The sequence below is a fragment of the Myxocyprinus asiaticus genome, chromosome 46 (assembly GCF_019703515.2).
Source record: "Myxocyprinus asiaticus isolate MX2 ecotype Aquarium Trade chromosome 46, UBuf_Myxa_2, whole genome shotgun sequence".
Classification (NCBI taxonomy): Eukaryota; Metazoa; Chordata; class Actinopteri; order Cypriniformes; family Catostomidae; genus Myxocyprinus; species Myxocyprinus asiaticus.
In genome coordinates, this window is record NC_059389.1 from 6,311,105 (window position 1) to 6,330,783 (window position 19,679).

General features: G+C 36.5%; 1 protein-coding gene across 1 annotated transcript in view; it reads left to right on the forward strand.

Annotated features, from left to right (window-relative positions):
* Positions 1-19,679, forward strand: part of LOC127436218 (leucine-rich repeat and immunoglobulin-like domain-containing nogo receptor-interacting protein 1) — a 100,850-nt gene that overhangs the window by 37,227 nt on the left and 43,944 nt on the right. Inside the window, exon 2 of the mRNA XM_051690242.1 lies at positions 14,660-14,800. The gene's annotated coding sequence lies outside the window, so the exon portion shown is untranslated. The remainder of the gene's footprint in view (positions 1-14,659; positions 14,801-19,679) is intronic.

The following is a 19,679-nucleotide window of genomic DNA, read 5'->3' on the forward strand; positions in this document are numbered from 1 at the left end:
GAATCAGTCTTCTAAGAATTCTTCAATACAATATTCTTTTAGAGCCAATCATCAGAGAATTTTAGAATTCAAAACTAATCTAGATTCAGTCTTCTGAGAATTATACAATTCAATACTCTAGTAGAGCCAATCATTTGAGAATCCTAGAATTCAAAACTAATCTAGTAAGTCTTCTAAAATTCTACAATTTAATTCTCTTCTAGAGCAAATCATTTGAAAATCATAGATTTTTAAACTAATCTGTGATATCTAGAATTTAGCACAAATCTAGAATTATTGTTATCTGAGAAGTCTAGACCTGCAACAGTAGCTGTCTGCTTTCAGTCTGTTTCACCCTGCTCAGCTTAAATGTTCTGCCTTTACACGGTCAGTACTGAAGGTTATATCTGGTCCACATAAAGATTTATGATGACTCCATACTCACAAACACACACTAAAGGAATTAAGTCCAGTAATGACTGGTCGCTGCACTGGACTGGACAGAACTGCCATGCATGGTTAAATAAAATGTTAAGCAAGTTGTAAGCCATAACCAGTCATATCCACAAACACACAGCCCATTGATAGGCAGTTTGTTTCCCATTTTGCCTCATGACTTGAAGTAATAGATTTCTCACACCCCGACTGCACACTTTAAATCGACGATCTTGTTATCCAGAGGCCTGCTGAAGGTTTTTGTTATTCACAGTGTACTGAAGTGTAGAAGATATTTTACCTCCATTTTAGAAGCACTTTATAAAGTTTAGTATTCAGGCACTTTCGTTTGTTTGATCATTGTTTTAATTAATAAATCATCTTGTAAATCAGATTAATTGTCCAAGTAGAAGCCCAACTGAGTGTTTGATTAATTGCCGGTGGTTGAATTAGGGCACTTACATACTAGAGAAAGCTCTGATGGAGCATTTGATGGATACGAATGAATAAGATCCATTTTGAGAGTGTGGGATAAGCCTAGTCAGTGTAAAATCAAGTGAGACTCCAGCAAATTGGATTTCTGAAAGAACAACTAGACCCGCCTCTCTTAAATTCTCAGTGGTCAACGGATGTCTATGTCAGAGTGTATTGCAGGTTTGCAGCAAAAATTACATTTACGATTGGCAGACACTTTTATTCAACCTACACTTTTCAGTACTTTCGTCCCCTGGGAATCGATCCTGTGACCTTGGCGTTGCTAGCACCAGTTCAGCTACAAATTCAGCATCTGTTACATTTTCCCAAATTTTGGTCAAATGAAGGAGCGTCACTTATGCAAACCCTTTGAAATCAATTAATTTGTAGTGTTCTCTGATGTAGCACAAACTCTAGTGTATAATCGGCCTTAAAGTGAGAACTTATATCTTTTTGATAAACATCACCATGCCTCCCTCTCTCTTTGAAGTTTGAGGTTTCACTGTGACCATATAAATCTTAAAAATAAACTTTTACGATAAAAGCTTTTGATATTTAGGATAATAGAAAAGGAGATGGCAGACGATTTGTGTGAAGGGATATCAAAACCCTTCCTGTTAATCATTTGGATGCATCTAATATAGAATGTATTAAAGTGACATTATGAAGCTTATTCCACTCAAATAATATTTTCATCTCCTATGTTGCTTCAGTCTTCCTTTACAAAACATATCACAGTCCCACATAGATACAATAGAGCTAAAGTCAACATAAAATGGCATTCATAACCCATTTTGTTTACGTATTGTGACATACAATACTGTGAAAAAGTGTTGCATAGTGAAGATATCTTCAAAAATAATGACATAAATAGTTTTCATTTATCACTTAATGCCATATAAAGTCCAGTAAACATAAAAAAAGCTAAATCAATACTTGGTGTGACCACCTTTACATTTAAAACAGCACCAATTCTCCTAGGTACACCTGGACACAGTTTTTCTTGGTTGTTGGCAGATAGGATGTACCAAGCTTCTTGGAGAATTCACCACAGTTCTTCTGTCTGTCTCAATTGCTTCTGTCTCTTTATGTAATCTCAGACTGACATGATGTTCAGTGTGGGGGCTTTGTGGGGGCCATGACATCTGTTGCAGGGCTCCCTGTTCTTCTATTCTAATCTTTTCTATTTTCAAAAGTAATGTTTGGGAGTCTAACATTTATATTTCCTAAAGCTGAAGATATAAATAACCATCTTAAGATAAATGCTTTTGTGAAACATCTTATGTGCCTAAGCCTTTTGCACAGTACTGTATTTCCGAGTGAAACAGGAACAAATTGTTGGGCGCGATTTGATTTTCTCCGACAGGAATTGAATGGATCGTAAAAAGTGGGTATTCCATACCAGAATATAGGAAGGTGGTTGGACTTGAGGGGTTGGAAAATAAATACTGATTTCACTATGAATTTGGCAACAGTAAAAGTTCTGCTGCTGAAATCGGTCTGTGCTAACTGAAAATCGAACCACTGCCCCCAGTGGCCGAAGCTGGAAGTGTTGCTGACCAATTTCCGGGTGAAATGTCCACAGGGTTGCAACAAAAGCGAATGCATATTTTACAAACCATTCCCCCTAACCCAAACACAACCCTAAACCTAACCGTCAGTGGAGTAAACATTTTATTTTAGAGCAAAAATTCAACCTCTGAATCGCACTCACTATTGATTATGTGAAAGTGACTATTTCCTGGTTCCCATGGGACCAAAACTAGGGTGCGTTTCATTCCAAAGGGCTCATCCCTATGTCCTAATCCCTTTAAAGGGTTTACCCTCAACAGTGAGAGTTTTGGAGGGTTGAAGGGAGTAGCACTCAAAAATATTGGCCATTTGAAAATGTTTCAGCATCATATATCCAAGCCAAAGGAGTCGATGGCATTGCTGACACTAATGAACATCGGTTACCTAATCAGAAAAATGTACACATGATTTTGCCTCAGTATTAACTACTTTTAAAATGCAAATGGAAAATAAATACATTTATATTTTTATACTTTAAGCTTCATGTTTAAATTTTTGTTTTTATTTATTTTAATAAAAAGTTAAATAGTAAACAAATGTGCCAGATATGTAAAATTACTAAATCAAAAACGCCACTGTGTATACAGTACTTATTTTACTTCAAAGTTTTTAAATATTTTTTAAAAAGTTAATTATATTAAATAAAAGCCTTTATAAATCATGGAGATGGAGGGATGTCACATGTTTTGTTAATAGAACCGGAGTGTGTTTGCAGTTGCAGCTGGTCTTATTTACATTACACTTGGCAAACCTGCAGATTTATGACATATGGTCTGGTTCCGGTCCGCTTTGCAGCAAAGTATCTATCAGTTAAACCTTACGGAAACGTTAGTTTGGAAGGCCCTTTGAAGCAGCTATTATGAGCACTTTGGTTTGGAACGACCCTTCAACAACCTTCGAAGTGCCCTTCAGAGGCTGATTAATCCCGTTTGGAATGCAGGGCTAGTGTCCCTAGAGCCACAGGAACTGGTAAACACCCTTGAAATGATGCAAAAATGTCTTATAGGAGATGGCGCTGGTCAGTAATTCAATCGATTTCAGGGAACATTCGGTAGCATTATGTCGATTTCCCATGTGGTAATGTTGGAAAAATACAATGCTTGGAAAGTTGTTAATTACATTTTTTATGTGGAGCAAGTCTTGCACAATAAGACCAGAAACGTGTATTACGAATGTAAATAGGGTCAGTTGATTTCATGTTGACTTTAATGCCCAGCTGGTGAGAGCCCCACATGGCCAACAGTTTCCAACATGACACGTGACATTCTTTACATTTATAATATGCAGAACCAAAGAAATAAAGTTATTGCTAAGCGTTTGATTGTCAGAGTACATGAGATGGATGTGTGTCTCACTGCCTGTGGTTGAGGGCGTGTTTGGTTGGGTTTGTGGAGTGTTTGAAGTCATGTCTCCATCAGATTAAAGCTCATTACCACTACATCGCAAGGAAACATTGTGTCTATTGTGTTCCCCACTTGAGCAGAACTCAATGTTCCATCTTCCATCACACTCTAGGTACATTACATTAAATAATTAGAACAGGAACAAACCTGAAGGATGATTACTGTGACAAATGGACAAACTGTGTGTTTAGAATGTCAGATATTTTCAAGGTGATTAAATCCATTTTCTGTTTTCATTTGAATACAGAGAGATCATTTTGTATTTTTCTGTCATCTTTTTCTTTTATGGTTATATATTTATTTTAGAGGTAAGATATTTCAAATTTCAATCTGATCTGAAGGCGTATGCTTAAATGTTCCCAGGGTGATACCTGAAGAAGGTGAGAAAATATCAAGAGTACATGTCTGCAAATTCTAGGCAAAGGGTGACTACTTTGAAGATTGAAATTTAACACAGTTTTGATTTAGTTTGGATTTTGTTTAGTCACAACATAATTCCCATAGTTCCATTTATGTTATTCCATAGTTTTGATGACTTTACTATTATTCTAAATGTGAAAAAAAAAAAAAATAATTTAAAAATTATGGTAATAAATAATGATATTAAATAATAAATTTATAAATAAATAAATTTTGACCGGTAGTGTATATATATATATACAGGGCGATTGAAGAATTTCAATCTTAGGGGGGCCCCAATGACATTAATGTTCACATTTTATAATGTATTCCACTCTGTTGCATAGACTGTGTTTTGTTTTTCTTTTTTAAACTGTTTACATTCAAGAATGCCAGCTAATATTCATTCAGAAAATTGTCATTTTCTATGATAAACTCACTTGTAAAGTTATAAATTAACTGAAACCACTAAAAGAACCCTTCAAAGAATTATTTTTTGTTCTCCATTTATTTAAAGAAAATTGCAGAACATGAATCAATAATTTCACAACTTTTATAAATTAAAGTTACGTACATCAAACACCACAAAAACCTAGTATTACAATAAATGTCACATTTAGCTTAGTCATTATTTAGTGCAGTGAATTAACTCCAGATGATGTTTCTCTTTATGTTATTAACTCGTGACTTGAGTCTTTTTAAATTTGTCTTTTGAAAAGATAATATCACTCAGATTAGATATTTTAATCTCAAGAGACTAACCTGGTAAAATAAAGGTAGAAAAAAAAAGTTCAGATTTGTTTACTTGTTTACATTTTTATAAATCACACTTATATGTCAGTAGGTGGCAACAAATTAGCGTATTTTATGAGTCATTAAACCATTGATAAATTACAGAGTCATTCACAACCAAATCAAGTCTAATTATACTTCATTAAAATCTATGTTTCTACTAAGAGACTTCAGCAGAGTGTTTAAGCATCATAAGCATTTCCCCACAAATGACAACAAAGCATGTTTTTCATTTTGTGAGCTGCTGTGCATGACAGTCAAGCTATAAAAAAAGACAACAAAATTAGCCTAAAAATAGTTACAAGTTTTAATTTACATCCTGATATCATTGTAATATCATTAGTCACTTTTACTCTTAATTCATCTTGCCCCTTTCTCTTCTTGTTAAACGAGATTACAGAACTAAACAAATGACATGACTGCTCCTCTCCTTCAGTCGGTCAACAGATGCTGATCCTCGCTCGTTCACGAATGGAATGGGGAATGGGTGTATTCATTTAGTGGGTCAAACCAATGATATGCTCCTTCACAGCCCACATTTCAATGCTATTGGCTTGCACTAAAGTCAAGCTTTTACAGGTGGGAAAAGCCACCAAAGCAGTCTAGCACTTCAAACTGCGGCTGTCGCTATTTAAATGATTTGCGTCATGATTGCAGAGTATATGTATATATATGTTTATTCATTTCTATGGACTATTGACTTGATAAATATTTACCATCCTACAGGTTACCTTCTACCCTACTGGCTGCTTAGTTTTTGAAAAAGCTTCTCTGATTGGTCTTTTTTTATTATTTGCTTGTATGTCATTCTCTGCTTTTAATTGCCTGACGAAGGTTACATGACCGAAAAGTTGCTATTTCAGTAAAGATTTTACATTTTGCAAGCTACTACAGTGTTCAGGATGTTCTTTTTACATAACAATCAGAGAAAAACCTTAAAGTGAGGCATAAATGACAGGGATTGTGACTTCTCAACACAAATGTTTAATAGAATCATCACTGCGGTGAAATTTAGTAGTAAAATGCCCTGGCAGAGACTCATGACAGAATCTTTTGAAAGATGTCACACACAATAAATGTCCTTTTTGAATGTAAAATATGTAACTTTAAACAGATGACGAGTGAAAGGGAGAGAGATCTGAGCTAAGAGCACTGCGGGGTTCCTGTCGAGGAGAAAGATTTCAGAGTTTTAAGGTAACTGTGAAGGATGTGTCATTTTCCTCTAAAACTGATGGGACCTGAATATGGTTATGTTTAGGCAGGTGTTCAGAGTTTATTTCAGCTATGAATAGATATAGTTCGCACCGCAGGCCAAGGTCAGAGAGTGACCCTAAGCCCACCCACATACACTGACAGCCCAATCATTTCAGCCGTAATTGGTTCTGACCCCACCCACAGCCTGCATTAATCATTTAACCTAGCCTGGCCCTGTGCCCCGCCCACAGTACCAGTCCACTCATCTCAGCCATGCCTGGCTTTGAGCCCCACCTCCCCACACAGCTCACTGGCAGGATTAAGCTCCATTGTACGCAGAGCGAGAACCGGCGTTGTGCCGAAATTTGACTCCCCGCCAGATTTTGACTCCCCGCTACCTGATTGGTCCTTATCCATAAAGCCTCTCTCTACACCCACCCCTAACCTTAACCATAGTAGGGAGTCATTGGTCCCTATCCCTAAAGCCCACCCCTAAACATAAGGATACTAGGGAATCAAATTTCGGCACTACACCAGCAACAGGCCTGTCAGCTTCCTGGGGCCCAGGGAATAATTACGCCTAGACTGAGAGATGGCCGTAACTGCGGAAGAAGAATGGAGTAATTCTCATATGTGCCCTACCGCAAAATGGCAGCAGCCATTAACTGAAATGATGGGGAATTCAATTCTCTGTAGTATTTTAACAGGATCTCATTTGCGGAGGAGAGCCGGAATATTGCGCAGTACTTTTAAATTTTGGATTTCAGCGGCCTTTGATTGACACTCAGTTTGCGGTTATCACTCAGACAGGGGGGACAGCTAGGAGATCAAAATGCTTGTAAGGCTATTCAGTAATTAAAAGAGATCCAATCAAATAGATCAATGGGGATGTTTTGTGTTTAATGTGTCTAATCAGCAGTATAAGATCATGGGTGCAATCCAAGCAAATGGTCTGTGTGTTATTAAAGCAATAGTTCACTCAAAAATGAAAATTCTATCATTTACTCATCCTCATGTTGTTTCACTGTTTTTCTATTTTCTGTGCAAATCTTTGATGAATATCCTGAATATTATTTTTCTTAATTATCTTGCAGTAAAAATATCTAAATATCTTTAAAACAAGATATATTTACTTGAGATGCAAAATGAATTCTTGTTTTCAGAGAGATCAAGCAAAATATAGTTGTTTATTTTTAAAACAAGCAACAACAAAAAAAGGAAAAAAAATTGCAAATGGGGTAAAAAAAAAAAAATTACTAGCTTTTCCTTTGAATTAAGTTTATTTTTCTTACCCCATTGGCAATGTTTTTCTTATTTTAAAGGAATATTCTGTGTTCAATGCAAGTTAAGCTCAATCGACAGCATTTGTGGCATAATGTTGATTACCACTAAAATTAATTTAGACTTGTCTCTTCTTTTATTTAAAAATAGGCAAAAAGCAAGGTTCCAGTGAGGCACTTACAATGTAAAATGTACAAATTTTCACTGATTCAAGTACAGCCACAAGACAAAGTATAGCCACTAACCTTTTCTTTGTAAAGCTATATATTAATAATTGATCATTTTACAACTCTGTTGCCATGACGACATAATGCCATGAACCCTAAAACCCCAAAACAACTCTAAAAATGTTGATTTAAACAACTTTACAGCTCAAATAATACACAAGTTTTAACAGAAAAATTAATGTAAGTGCTTTTACAAACTTAAAAGCTTCACATTTCTGCCTTTAAACCCTCCTAAAATTGGCCTCATTCATTTCCATGTAAGTCCTTCACTATAACCTTGATTTTTTGCTTTAAAAAAAAAAAAAAACATATATATATATATATATACAAAAGTTTTGAAACACTTGACTGAAATGTTTCTCATGATCTTAAAAATATAATTGTGCCACCATATTAATTTATTTCATTATAAAACTAAAATTTTATAATAAAAAAAAAAAGTTTTTGAAATTGATGACTTGGACCAAATAATAAAGAAAAGCAGCCAATAAGTGCCCAACATAGATGGGAACTCCTTCAATACTGTTTAAAAATCATCCCAGGGTGATACCTCAAGAAGTTGGTTGAGAAAATGTCAAGTGTACATTTCTATAAAATTCTAGGCAAAGGGTGACTACTTTGAAGATGCTAAAATATAACACAGTTTTGATTTATTTTGGATTTTGTTTAGTCACAACATAATTCCCATAGTTCCATTCTTATTATTCCATAGTTTTAATGACTTTACTATTATTCTAAAGTGTGAAAAAAAAAAAAAATAAAGAATGAGTAAGTGTTTCAAAACTTTTGACCGGTAGTGTGTGTGTGTGTATATATATATATATATATATATTTTTTTTTTTTTTTTTTTTTTTTTTTCAACATTTTGCCTCAAATGCTGTCGATTGAGCTACATTTGTATTGAACCCAGCATATTCCTTTAGGCATAATTTTTGTTAGATTTCTCTGAAAATGAGAATTATATTTTGTCATTTTGATTCTCCTATCTTGTTTTAAGGATTTAAAAAATGTTTCTGAAGACAAGACAAAAAATTAAGACAGTCAATGAGGACTGGGTCTGTCAAGCTCCAAAATGACAAATAAAAAGCTAAATAAATGTCATAAAAACAAATATAATAAAAATGGTCCAAACAAATTTTCCATATTCCAAGTCTTCTGAAGTCATACAATAACTTTGTGTAAGGAACAAAACAAAATTATGTTATGTACTTTAAATCTTTTCTTCCAATGATCTGTTAGCTATTCCGACCGGATCATTGAGTCATTGACCACGTTTGCATGCACTTAATTTATTCCAGGGTATTTGCAAAAAGCGGTGTTCTGAAACATCATGTAAATGAGAACGCAGATTTCCTTACGCCATTTAAGGGATTAAGAGAAAGCGGTTTAACACACCTAGGTTTCTCTCAGAGAATGCGGCTTAATATGGCCATGTAAACCCATAAGTGGCATTCTAACAGGATTTCGAGGAGTGCACATGTGCGTGGAACAAACCGGAGAACTAATGTCATAGGATGAAGCCCAACAACGTCAACACAGCGGAAAGAATTCTACATTCTGGGAGTAGGCCTATAGTGGGAAAAGTATATACACTATAAACTATACCCATGTACACACACCAGTGTAAAATATCAACGGCCCCATTGAGAACCGAATCAGTTCGATTTGTGAATTAATCATTCAGACCTGTTTGGTGAACTGAATCAACAAATTCATTGAAAAAATCTGATTCAAATGAATGATTCTCTAATGAACTCTCATGAACATTCCGAGTGCTTGGACTGATGTCAAGATTATTTGTAAATAATGACTTCAGTTTCGGTCTGCTCCTGACACAATCGTTATCGTAATACTTCAGAAGAATTGAAATGAAATGACTCTGACTTTTATGAAACTTTACGGTACATTATCATTTGGTGCTTGACAGCCTCATTCACTTCCATCCTATGGACTTTATAGGAGGAGTGGCCAGGATATTCTTTAGAAATTCAGACATTAAGGTAAGTAAAGAATGACAGAATTTTAAAATTTTTGTTGAACTATTCCTTTAATTTGAATTTCTGAAACATATCCTGATATTCTGATGCTTTTAATCGTCTCTTTGAGGCTGATCGGAGCAATGGCTGCTGTTTACTGCTATAAGATCTTCAGTCAGTAAGAATGTTTATTACTTATCTCCGTAAGACATTAGATTAAACTCTGTTCCTGTGAGGATTCGTGTCAAGTTGAGTAATAACTCAAAAGCTCATTAATTAGTCTTTCGTTTGATTGCTTTCCAATATCCAAAGATCATGGTCTGGCTCTCAGCATGCCACTCGACTTTTTCAACATAGCAAACAAGTATATTTATGAGTCAGTAATTGCGCCTTTGATCTTGTTATGGGTCAAAGATTCATATCCGGATCAGGGATCTACTTAAGTAGAGAACAGAACATATCCAGAACTCTTTGCTAGAAGCATGGTTTTGCATAACTTCAAGACGTTGCTGTGAAGTTATCTTGTGAGATGCAAGGATTGACTGCAAAGCAACAATCTTTGTTTTCTTTGGATTCAAATCAGAACTGTGTTTTAGGAATGGACGGATCAGTCTTGAAATATCAATAGGGCCTACTTCCAATGTTTTTTAAACTTAGATCGTCAAATTTTTCACTCAACTAAATACGTTTTTAGGTTTTTGATGGTGTTGAGGTCTCATAATTTGATGTTTATTTGTTGTCAATGATGATGGCTTTTAAATATAATAGTAAAGCGGGGTCGATTCCAAAAGAGTGGATTCCTTACCCTAGTATCGGAGACAACTCTAGTGTAGAAATCGGTTCTTTTGGTCTATGGACTCCATATCGTATCCTAACCCTAACCCTGAATGTCTATAATTACCAATTTTATTCTTAGAAATCGCACACAAAAAAAATTATCTATTTAATAGAAGAATCCATCTTGATATGGTGAAAGTAAGTGGTATCAACCATCACTACTCATGTTCCCTTCAAAGAAAATTAAAATCCCCCCTCACAGGAAAGAAAAATAATCTTTAATATTTTTCTTTAATATCTCAATTGTTTCTACCAGAGAGCACTGAGGTTAAATGGAGCGCAAATTGAGACTGTCACACTCTGCTCAAATTTTCCAAGATACCAGTCTGCAATCAAAAGTCAGAGATTTCAATATAAACGTTTCTCATACATTTCTTTCCAAGACCAATTTATATTAGCTATGCAATCCACATTATTTTTATATCTCTAAACTGTTATTGTATCTCATAAATTGTCTCCTTTGGGTTTATTCTCCTGAGGAGTTTTAGGAGAATTCTCCAAGACAGAATTGAAAAGACAGACAGATCCTGAGCTATTAAAGAGCTACATCTGAGCAATAAGATGTGCACTTCCTAAATCTGAGCAGCACTTTTCCTTCTTGACATATAGCTGTGCTTTTGTTCTCTTAAACCCAGTCAGGCTGTTTTGGTTTGGTTGTTTTAACTCTGGCTTGCTGCCATAGTTAACGGTTTTAAAGCAGAATGCACTCTTTTCATTAACTTCTGTTTTAGAGGATGGTTTGTGTTACAGCTATTTATTTACTTTACAGCTTTTCAGCATTAGGCCTCTTTTACGCCTTGCATTAACATGGGTTTCATTTCAGGATAGTATCTGGATATTCTTAACTCATTTCAAAGCAAGACTTCATGTAGATGAGGTGCTAGTATACTATTATTCAGTATTATGTATTCTTCTCCTGCAGTTAATTGAAGTAGAGTGAGGCTCTACATGAATCCCCACCACCACAAAATATTTTATTAAATCACAGCTGATATGGTTGGAAAGTCTAAATGGGCGCATTTAGAATGTGCTCTGGTTGTATATTGGAAATGTAAAAAAATTAAGTAGGAGATTCGGGAATTCCATGCACAGAGAAGATTTCAGCCTGATCTTATGAAATTTACGTGACAATGGCAACACTTTTACAAACCAAAATTGCATGGTTCATTACACGCTTGGTTGCAATTTCCCAGTGAAATGTCCAGCGGGGGGCGCCAAAAGCGAGTGAAATTATGTTGTAATCAGACAAGGTTTTTAAAGTGAATATTAGATGGATGTTTTAATGAGTAAAATGTACCTCTTTAACCTAAAACTTTAACCTAAACCTAACCAATAATGTTCAAAATGATAAATGATAGGTGAACAAAACTAGCACATAAAACTCTGTTTGCAAAAATTATACTGACGTTCATTCTATGAGATTAGGTTTGCATACTGTGCACAGTGAAACATTCTATTTACTGCAGAAATAGAATTAGTAGATTAGTAGTATGCCTTTCTGAACATAGCCATCGTGTAAACTCCAAGAGAGGAAATTACCTCATAGAGAATTTAAGATGCAACCTCTCTTTCACAAGTACCTTTCAACATTAAATTGTCATTTAGGAAAGTCATAACCCTTAGTAGAATATTCCATTTCTGTTTAATGAATCTGAGTCATGAAGAAGCATAATCTTATTTTGACAATTTGTTATAAGCACTGTAGAAAACAGTCCCCCTATTATATCAAATCTGCACATTCATAGCTATTAAAAATACCCACATCCCAGTCCCAAACTCCCTGAGCAGAGAGCTGTAATACAGGAAGTGGCTTTGATGATTTGCGCGGGTGGGATTCAGGTGGAGATGAGACCGCAGCGGGAAATTCACTCTGAAAGTGATGGGTGGGCAAGATGGTCTCTTAGCGTGTGTCCGACTTTTGAATTACTTCCTGTAGTCGCACCTTACGACCAATCAGAGACAGAGAAACTCTGATTGTGTGGCCAAGAGAAGAGAAAGAGATGCTCCCAGTGGAGCCAATCATAAACAGTGAACACTCACAGTAGAGCCAAACATATTTCTCATTTAAGATGTACTGGGTATCTTGAACACTAAAACTGTGGATTGAAGCATGGATACATGTATGAAGCTCAAATTAAAATATATTATGTCCATTGCCATTCGTAGGTTGATTCCTCTAAAATGTAAACACACTGTGGCACCTTTAAAATTTGTTCTATTTGTTTAAGCAAACCGACCAGCCCAAAATAGCAACATTGGCCAACCATTGATATATATTTGGGGTGGGGCTATCTATTTCTGCGACCAATGGCAGATTGAGGGACTGTTTGAAAACGTCGTTTGGTGCTGCTAATGGTGCAGAAATTTGGTTTGTATTGGTTTGTAGTTTGTTGCTATGCAGTTACTATGGTGTTATGGGTGGCTGCTAGATATTGCCTATGGGATTTTTTGCACGTTTTATTGTCAGACAGGCAAAAAATCGTCAGAAAATACAACCTTCACCTTTAAACTTCTAAAGAAATGTGCTTGGCCAGGGATCATGGACTAATCATGAACTTTCAGTTAATGTGAAACTGGGGCTACAAACAAACTCCAAAATATAACAAAGGAATTCGATCTACCAGACTCATGAAGTACACATCCTACAAATGGGACAGGATGTTACACTAGCCGTCCAACAACAAACTAGTGAGTTTAATATTTTTAGCTGTGGTGCTTTTAAAGGCATGAATTGAAAGATGCAACTTTTTGGAATGTTTAAGCGTGCTGTAAGCATGTGGTGCAGTTGCGTGTAGTTACATTCAGCATGGTAAACTTTGAGAAGTTGCATCTTTAATCATCATTATTTGAAGCATTGCTTGTGTAGAAATTCACTGCATTCAACAATATATTTCAATTTTAGTCATTATCAGACTTTAAAACGCCTGCTGTAAGCAATGTTCCCGTTAATATGCATAGTCCTCACATTTGTGAGTTGTTGTTGAGGTGTTTATGGAGTCTGTTGCCAGTTCTTTACGGTGGAATGTCTGACAGACAGCAGATTGCTTTAATAAACTGTTGCATGGATGCCGTGAACTACATGTTACGCACCACAATAATCTTACAGTTACACACTTCTGAAGCAACTCACAGCACTCTGGTTACATCGAAATGCATCATTATGTGCCCATATGCACATAAGTGTTGTGCCCTATATGTTGGAGTATATGGAGCCCTATGTATTTGTTGTGTATTTATCAGTCTCACTGTTGTAGGGCTGCTCTTAGAGTCCATATATCCCTAAGAAACATGTCTACTAAAGGCACGGTCACATTTACCTTTGCACAGCCAAATTCCATGGGCCAAGAATGCGTGGGCGAATGTTGAGCGCATGTAAAACCAGCAAAAAACTAATTGCCAAGCAGCCTCTTTTTAATGCTGAACTTTATACTCTGGGAAAGTGAAGTTAAAAAGATACTCATTGCTAAAATGATATTCTTGTTTATTGTGAATATTCAGTGTAGCTATGTATGAAGCATCGCCCACACAGAGGTCACTGCCAAACTAAGCAGCTTCCTATTGGTCAACGCGGTGAATTCGCCTGTCAGAGTTCACCAAACTTGAACTCCACGTAAAATCCACAAGGGGAAAATCTTCACCACCGGAAGTCTGTCGTGCAAAATTTATGATCGCGCCCATTGAGATGACTGTATTTCGCCCACTGAATTTTTCTGTGCAAAGGCAAATATGACCACGCTATAATAAGTTAAACTGTGAACATGTGACCTCAGTACTGTTGCATATTAAAAAATCTTAAAACCTGTTAACTGCGATTTTGGTCATCGGTAATCTAATGGTCAAAAACTCACACCGTGGAATCCCTAACTTCAACTTTTAAAAATGTGCTTTGAGACTGCTGCGTTCTGTTCTATTCCTTACACTGTCTAGCTTTTTTTAGCATAAGAATGCCTTCCTTCTGAATGACCTCTAAGACATGAAATAAAATGAAAATGAAATAAACTTCTATGCAATGAAGTGCATTCAAAGAAAATGATAGACTATTTTCCTTATTACTGTTATAGAAATATACTCTCTGTTTCTCTGAACATAGGTGTTTCTTCTGCTTTGGAATTGTCCACTAAGGAGACATTAAGAGAGGGCATGTGGACCCAGGAGAGAAAGAGTCTCTATCTCCAGCACGACTCCCTGTGAACCAGCCTCCACACTAAAAAGCAGAGAAGCATTTACTGCCGTGAGTACAACTCGGTCTCTCCTGCCGAGCTGATGATTTGTGTTTCTGTGATGTTATGTAAGTGCTGGCACTGTATTTTTCTCTGTATATTGTCGTCTCCTGAAGCTACACTTTAAATCATATTAAAGCCGATGTGCCAGAAAGGAAATATAGTTGATTTCAGAATAAAAGAGATGTGCCGCGAGAATGAATGAGCATGGTGAGTGATGTCAGTGTATCTGAAAAGCAGCAGCTTCTGTAGAAGTGTTCAAGGGCCAATCAGAAACTTAAAAGGTCACTGGCTGACCTTCGTAAGGAGTCCAAACCTACAAGCTCAAACAGACCAGAACAACACACCCACCACACCATCGTTTTCCAAAGTAGAGAGCGTTTTCCAAAGTCTCCTTTTGCAGTGGAGGAAACTACTCTTCCAGTGTGGATGAGAGGCATAAACATAGCGAAATCAATGCATTTTCAAACGAAAACGTATTAGTGTCAATGTGGCCTTAGATCAAAAATAACCCAGAGAGCAAAGCAGAAAATACAGTTTCAAGGATCATTGAATCCTTCAACCATGTAATATGCTGACATGGACTTAGCCTCAGATGGCATGCCCAGAGAGTGTTTATAAACCGCCTGGTGCATATTGAACACAAAAATTCTGAGAGCATTCTCAAAACATCAAACTGCAATCTGATTAGCTAGCAATTTCTGGGAGTGAGAGTGCCTTGGTATTGGTTTGTTGGGAAACAATCGTGTATAGACGGTAACATGCATCTCTAATGATATATATATATATATGAACAAGTCTGTGTCCCCCCGAATACTCAGTGAGTACTTGAGTTATTACTTCGAGTACTCGAGTTGACAAAATAACCAAAATGCCTAGTCCACACTAATCTGTTTTCATTTCAAAACTCGTTTTCAGTTTCCTACTGTAACTTCATTGATTTCCAAAATATGCTATAATTGAGTGCGGTTTTGCTTTCATTGGAGAACTTTATGTTGATGGTTAAAAGTCTGGCTTTGCAAGACTGCATTCAGCACAGTTTTATGTAGTAAGAGTTAGGCCTACTAGTTAGATCCACCATTCCTTAATGGCTCTTTCCATGTAATTGGTTGTAGAGTATTTTTCTGACGCAGAGCAGTTTTTGTAGCTTGCAGAGACCATGAAGTAAAAGATCCGTCCAGAGGAATGGAATAAATGAACCTTGTATTATTTTGGTTTGTCATTTTGAATGATGCTGTATGAATTCCAAACCATAAGCCAGGATTTGAAAGCCATATCTGTGTGGAAACATTACAGCTCTCCCTCCCTCCCTCTCTCTCTCTCTCTTCCACACATGTCTTGCCTCTTTTCCCCATCATTTATCGTAGCTGTGCGGAGAGGAAACCAGCCTGCAGTAAAATTGACGGACGGCATTTCGCATGACTGAAGACAAACGACACACTAGATTCTGCATGTGTGAATCTCTTTTTCAAAAACAGAGGGAAAAAGAGAAGCTCGATTTCCATCTGAGAACAAGAACAGACGGGTGGGGCATTTTCCCTCCTCTTCTGAAAGATGGTTTAACTGTTCAGAGTCTTGTGAAGGTTCTAAGATGCTCCATTTTCTCTCGTCAGATTGTAGATATTGGCTTTGTTTTGCGTCTGTCTTGTCAGGAGCAGTTACCCTGCTGAGAAATATGTTTTGGAATATGGAAGATGGTTTCTAGCAGGTCTAATCTGTTTTTATAAGATGGTAGATCATCTTGGACCAGCAACAATCCAGCTACCAACTATTTACCTTTAAACTTGATTTTTCAGAAGGTTAATACATATCTACCACAATTCTCCTCTTCGTGGTGTCTGTTAAAATGTGAATGTTTCAGAAATTCCTCATAAATGCACCTGTGAGCGTTTTTGAGAAAACAGAGTTGGAATTGTTTCTCCCCAAGTTCATGACCTTGAATCAGATCAAAGAGTGTTTAAATAAAATTGTTAAGGTATTTTAAGGGATAGAGGGACTATAGGACAGACCATATGAGCCTGTCCAATCTCTCCTCTGACTGTATGTCAGTGAAGATTGGCAAAGCTCGTATCAGAGAAACTGTTCAAAGAGGACAAAAATCTGCTCTTCAGCTTGAGTTACAGATTTAATTAAATCTGATTTAAAGATGTATTATGAGTCTCTACTAAGGACTTTGGTATCTTGGCAAATTTGTGCACTGTTCGAAACATTGTTGAGATCTCTTCTGAAACTCTAGAGGAGCATGCTGGGGTCTGTTACTTTTTTCTTCCTTCCTTTCTTCCCCCCTTTTTCCTTCTACCTTTCTTCTTTCCTTCTTTTTTCCTTCCTTTCTACATCTTTTCCCTCTTCCTTCCTTCTTTCCTTCTTTTTCCCCTTCCTTCCTTCCTGCATACTACTTTCTTGCCTTCCTTCCGTTCCTTTTTCCTTCCTTATTGCCTTGCTTCTTTCCTTTCATCCTTGCTTTCTTGCTTCCTTCCTTCCGTCTTGCCTTCCTTCCTTCCTTCCTTTCCTCCTTGCTTTCTTCCTTCTTGCCATCCTTCCTTCCTTTTCTTTTTCCTTCCTTCTTGCCTTCCTTTCCTTCCCTCCTTTCTTCTTTCCTTCTTTCTTCTGCTCTTCTTTCCTCTCTGCCTTCTTTCCTTCATAAGTCTCTACCTTGGACTTTGTTACCTTGGCAAATCTGAGCACCGTTCGAGACATTGTTGAGATATCTTCTGAAACTGTAGAGGAGCATGCTGGGGTCAGTTTCTTTCTTGATTCCTTTCTTCCTTCCTTCCTTTTTTTTTCTTATTTCCTTTTTCCCTTCATTTTTCCTTCCACTCCTCTTTCTTTCTTTTTCTCTTTCTTTCTTTTTTCCTTGCTTCCTTCGTGCCTTCATACTTCCTCCCTCCTCCCTTGCTTTTTCCTTCCTTTCTTTCTTTCTCTTTCTTTCTTTCTTTTTCAATTTGTTTTCCTTTTAATCTTTTTGCTGTAGTAGAAACAATTGAGATATCAAATAGATCTCAGTTTTGTTTGATACTAAGTAAATTTGATATTCTTGAGTCATGCTAAAAGAAACTAACTGTGGTTAGTCACATGTTTGGTGGGCAGTTCTTTGCCTAAATATGCTGTGATGTGGACTGTTTGCAGTTTTGGTGCATGGACTGATGGTTCCTTTGCATGTTTAACAGTTCAGGTAACCACCATCTTGCTGCTCTCCTCTCCAGTTGACCATTTCAACGCAATGTACTGTTGCATTCTGGGAAACGCTGCAGATCTCTGTTAAAAGAGCTGCAATTTTCTGATTGTAATTGTTAAGAAACTCAAGCAAACAACATCCTGTCTGCTTCTGTTTATGTGTATGATTAGTGTGTGTGTGATTGAAGAAAGGGGAACAGAGTAAAGGTTTAGAAACCAAGCAATACTTTGTGAATATTCATATGAACATTTGAATATTCATGTTCAAGAATCCATGCATGCTTAATTAGATACAATTTGACTGTAATCTGAGTGTCCTGTTCTGCTGAATAGTGCTGCTGAGATATAAAACCATCAGAAGTGGAAAAATGGATTTCTAGAAGCGTGTGTGCTAAAGTAAGATTTGGTGTAATCTGCGTTTAAGAGCAAGGACTTGTCGTCAAGGTCAGTCTTTTCTCTGAGAGGCGGCAGTGTGAAGACATTTCTCGGGTGGTGAGGAGGCTGCTGGGAAGAAGATTTGTAGCCAGTGGTGAGAGAAATGGAAAGAGTTTGGAGATTATGCCACACATGTGTGAGTTTGAAGGGTTGTAATGTGAGCTGGAACAGGGAACTGGTGACCAGAGCTCTTAGAGAACGTAACTAAGTAACTCACTCAATCTCAGTTGCTCATTGAAAGGGATAGTTTACCCAAAAATGAACATTCTGTCATCATTTACAGTACTAACTTTTAGAGAGGCAGCACTACAGATGAATAGCAAAGCAGGAAGCACTGCAGAGTATTTAAGTACAGTGTTCTGTCTGCATCTGCAAAAAATACACATTCAAGAGCTGTTAACTGAACCAAAAGTCATAACAATCATACACATCAAAAAATGGAACCTGTTCCAAATAAGAACTGGTTCTCAGTTCCCAACCATAGTGTTGACATATTGTACAGTATAAGTATAGGGGGCTGTTCACAACGAACACATTTTTCCGTCCACACTGTTTCTCAATAGTTTTTTCATACAAACATGCACTAGATGGACGTCTTTGACCATTAAGCTTCGTCTCACCGTTTTTTCAGCATCTCGCACAGGAGTGCAATAACGTGTTCGATCTAAACAGCCATTTCATCTCATTGCTGTCTGGTAGAAACAATTGAGATATTTAAGAAATCTTTCTTAAATCTTTCTTTTCTTTCCTAACATACCTCGCTTACATATCTCATTTGCTGATTTAATGTAGCCTACAAATTTGTATAAATTTTTGAATCGAATGCAAACTTTTGTTGTTGATTTCATCAGAAAGCACTTAATTTTTTTAAATTCTTACTGAATGTAATTACTATAGGTTAATGAAGCACTTCTGCCAGTAATCAAATAGTTTTGTAGTATTCTGAAATGGATTTAAATGTCCAGCTGTGATTATAAACCTTGGACTGATCCAAACCAGCCTGTAACTGTTTTGCATATTCTGGTTTTATAAATATCCTGCCTGAAAATAGATCCTATGTGTGATGTTGCTAATCATATGGACATTACCTTAGAGTGTAAATGAACCAAAAATGAACAACAAACTTTTGTCAAGCAACAATTAATCCACTAATCTCATTTAAAGGGATACTTCACCCCAAAATATAAATTCTGTAGTTTACTTACCCTCAACACGAGGGTAAATAAATGACAGAATTTTCATTTTGAGTGAACAACCTCTTTAATATGTTGGGAAAATGTT